Below are 4,657 nucleotides of genomic sequence, written 5' to 3' on the forward strand. Positions count from 1 at the left end.
TGACACTGAGATGCCTCAATGATTGTCTAGTCACTACAGAAACTCAAGATACTGACCTCCTCTAAACCACAGACCCCTCAGTTGTTTTTTTCTTGAACTTATCTAGGTAACTAGGTGGCACAGTGAATAAAGGGCTGGACTTGGAATCAGGAAGACCTGAATTCAAATCCTGCCTCAGACACTAGCTGTATGACTCCAGACAAGCCACTTAACCTATCCAAAACCTCAGTTTCCTCATCTGTAAAATAGGGATAACAATACATACCCCTCACTTGGTTGTTGCGAAGATCTACTGAGATAACATATGTATGGTGTTTTGAAAGCCTTAGAGAGCTGTATAAATGCTGGACAGGCATTCAGCTTCAGTTGAGAACCATATTCTTCACTGCACCATCAAAGGATGCTTAGCCTGCCAAGTCTTCATCCTCGTCACCTCTGAAGCCCAATAAACTGACTCCTCTCTCCTGATATCAATCAAGCTCATTCAGAGTCTGCACCTCCTCAAAACCCCTTGATGAAGGAACTAATGGACATCTGGTGTCTGTTTTCACCCTCAATGCCTTTTGGCTTCCCTGGTTTCCTTCAAATTTCAGTTCTAATCCCACCTTCCAAAGGAAGCCTTTGACAGGATGGCTAAGTGCTGCAGTGAATAGAGCACGGGCCCTGGAGTCAGGAGGACCTGAGTGCAAATCCAGCCTCACTTAACACAAAAACTAACCATGTGAGTCAAGTCACTTAACCCCAACTGCCTTCCAAAAAGCAAAAAAAAAAAGAAAAAGAAAAAGGAAGCCTTTGCTAATCCCCATTGTTTCTAGTGCCCTCCTTCTCTGGTCCTCTCTGATTTATGCTCTCTAAATCTTGTTTGTCCATAGTTTGTACATTGTCTCCCCTGGGAGCTCCTTGAAAATAGAGATTATTATCATTCTTTGTTGTTGTTGGCCTCTCTTAGCATCTCCAGTGTTTAGCACAGTCCTTGGCACACAATAAGTGCTTAACAAATCTTTATTGACTGACTGCACCCCCATCCACAAATGTCAATTCTCCTTTTCAACTGTTCCTCAAATCCCTGGGATAAAAGCACACACATGTGTCTTCTAGAAATACAGTCCCCATGCAAACTGAACTGATGGGTTATTGCCAGGCTCAAGTCCTACCCCCTCCTTTCCCTGCTACAGAAAAAAAAAAGAATCTCAAACACAGCGCTCTTTCTACTACATGGTGCTGGCCCCTTGCAACAGAGGACAAAAATAATAAGCTGGCGTTTATGTTCCTGGTTGGACTCTTTCAGCCACACCTGGAAGGATGCCTTACTCAAATGAAACCTTTGGCTGTGGAAGTGACAAATCATGCTTCATCACAATACTCAACCCAGTTCTGGCCTTAAGATTTAAGCCTCCCCCAAAACCCAGTTCCCTGGAAAAGGAGCTGATCCAAATCCTACTTCCTCATTGTGCTGGCCAGAGAGAAGAGATAAGGATAAAGTTGGAAGCAGGCACCACTTTGACATGGGGTACTCTCTTGGATTTCCTCTGCAATATTAATCATATTATGGTAAATTTCTGCAAGCAATGTGCTTCCACTATGCCTTCTGTCAATGATCCTCGACAGTGACTACTGACCCAGAAGGGCCCAAGAGTCTAAGACATACCGATGGTGAAAACCTTGGCTATAGTGAAGACCATTTTCGGGAATGCTTTGCCGGAAAATTTGTGTTTTGATCAAATTTTTGAAACCATAATCCCTTTCCTATCGATGAATAGTTATTTCACTGATGCTTTATCTTAATTGCTTATTTCTCTACAGTTAACAGTGGCTGCCATTAGTTTTAGTTTCCCTCTGAAGGACCCTTACTCTCCTCTAGTCTTTCTGTTCATTAATTAATAACCTGTAAAGGAACACTAGAGGTTACTGGAAGGTGGGGGAAGGAAAGAAGCTCCTATTTCAATGAAGCCTGTAGGTAGACTCTCATTTTTCAGCCAGAATCTTTTGTGACAAGAATATGGAAATTGGGGACTTATCTGTGAATTCATCATTGCAAGTGAGCTCCTGGTGTGGGAGTTAGATTAGAACCCTTCAGTGATTTGGTAGATGAGGCTCAGTTTCCCCAGGCTCAGAGAGATTAAGGAACTTGTCTTTGGTCAAACTGGAATTTGAACTCAGGTCATAGCACTGTTGACAGGCAAATTAGATAGAGCTAGCCTTGAAGCCAGGAGCACCTTCCTCTGACACAAACTGGTTGTATGATCTTGGGGATCTCTATAAAAGGATAGCTAATACAGAGAAGGTTCTAATTCACATTGGCAGAGTTTCTTTACCTTTACCTTCTTTACTTCCACCACTGAAATTCCACGTCCAATCCCTATTCCTAGCTATAGGTTCACAGATACAGAGCTGAAAGGGACCTCAGAGGCCATCTTGTCTGACTCTCATTCTATAGATTATAAGGAAAGAAAGTCCCTGAGAGGTTACATGGGAGAGCTAGGATTTGAATCCAGAGAAAATGCTTTTTAGATAGGGGATGGTGAACCAGTAGCCTTGAGACCACCTGTAGCCTCCTAGATCCTTGGGTTCGGCCTTTTGTCTGAGTCCAAGTTTTCCAGAACAAATCCTTTTATTAAGGGGATTTGTTCTCTGAAGTTTGCATTCAAAGGATTGCACTTAAGGACTGAGAGGGCCACATATGGCCTCAAGGCCACAGGTTCCCCACTGGTTATCAATGGAGGCAAGCTAGGCAGCACAATGTATATAGAGTGATGGACTTGGCAGTCAGGAAAACCTAATTCCAAATCTTATTTTAGATGCTAGCTATGTGTCCCTGGGCAGATGACAGCCTCAGATTCTTCCTCTGTGGACAGGGAGGAATCATTGCACCTACTTTACAGGGTTGCTGTGAGAATCAGATGAAGTAACATATATAAGGTATTTTTTAACTTTGTAACCTATGCCCTTTGTGCTATGTAAACACTATTATTATTTTTATTATTCTCCAGGGTACCATGTTTCCTGACTTTAAGCTCTAAACACCAGGACACTGCCTCTAAATGACATGGTATGACATAAATAATCACCTCTTAATTAATCTATTGTTGGTTTGAAAAATTTAGATATTGCTCTACTGTGTTTTATCCAAGAGCTAGAAGGGAGGAGGGACGCACACACATATATGTAGACATATATGTGTATGTGTGTATACATGTACATGTATACCTGTCTATCTGGAAAATAGTGATGCTTACTTTTCAAGAACAAACGGGGAATGATTCCAGAGGACTGAAAATGAAACATGCTATTAAGAGGACAAGTCTTTGGTCTAAGAGAGGAGGCCAAAGAACCATTGTTTTATTAATAACCCATTGACCTTATTAATAAAGTGATTAAATTACCCAGAAGAAAAAGAGTTAATAGACAAAAGTAGAATGAAATATACATTTTTTGACATAATCAATGTGGGAATTTATTTTTCTGGACTATGCATATTTATTACAAGGGTTTTCTTTTAATGTTCAATGGGAGGAGTGAGAAAAAAAAGATAGTAAATACTTGTAATTTTTTTAAAAGAGCAATTAGCAAACGTTTCTATTTTTTAATTGATCCTGACTTTTTAATAAAATCAACATTCTATATTTGGCATGAAAACTATGTACACACCCAAACTCTAGAGTTCTTCTAAATTACCCCAAAACCAGATTCCTGAGGAAACCAGAGGTAAAACTAACTTTCTGTATGTTGCTTATAAATAGCCATTCTATCTTCCCCTGACATTCATTCACTACCCACGTCCAAAGGTGGTTAAACTCTTGACTTTTCAATCTAGGATTTCATGGGGATGTATGGGAGGGCATGGACACAGAACACCCAGACAGGAACTTGCTGCAATCTGTAGCTTTGGAAGGAATAGCCATATCAGTTAATCACAGATGTATCAAAGTCAATATTGCTTACTATATTATTTGAAAACAGAAATTACCATGGATTTCCTTTGTCAAAGGTTTGATTGTGCCTGATGATAACAAAACTAGCACCTCCACCCAACCCATCTTGCCCTACATCCGCTAGCTTACACATTCTGAGACTGTCTGAGCCCTGTGGGTGTGACCTGGTGTAACAGAGCACACGGTTGTTCTAAGTTCCTCTTCTGTGCTACATCTGTACCGGTTAACACTTTCTGAATAAATATTGAGCTAAAATCTACCTTTTTGCAAGTGTTGAGACTGAAATCCTTGCTTTCAAAAATGCCAAGTCAGGGCATTAAAAGGTTCCCTAGAAAACATCTGTAAACTGAAAGTTGTCTTAGAGGTGAAAAGCCCTGTCTTGAACCTAAAATAACAAAGCTGGTTTGGTGCCAGAGGAAAGGGTGGTGCTGTGGGCCTAAAAATAAGTCCTCCTAGAGACTTTACTTCTAATTCTTCTTCAGGGAGCAACATGTCTTTGCACACTGAGAAATGAGAGGGTTGGTTGTTTCCACTTGCATGCTAGGCTTTTCTCCAGGCGAGCAGACAAGGTTTGCTTTAAATTTGTACTTGTGTGTTCCACAAGGTTCTGAGGCCCTCCCCCCAGCTGTTGGAACCAGCCTAGACATCCTTGCCCTTCACAATATGGTATTCATGCCCCAAACACGCTCCCTGAAAGTAACACTTGTTCTCTTGTAGTTTACTGG

This window comes from Petaurus breviceps, unplaced genomic scaffold (assembly GCF_028583685.1).
Source record: "Petaurus breviceps papuanus isolate PSGF00001 unplaced genomic scaffold, PetGlider_PUasm1.0 209, whole genome shotgun sequence".
Taxonomy (NCBI): domain Eukaryota; kingdom Metazoa; phylum Chordata; class Mammalia; order Diprotodontia; family Petauridae; genus Petaurus; species Petaurus breviceps.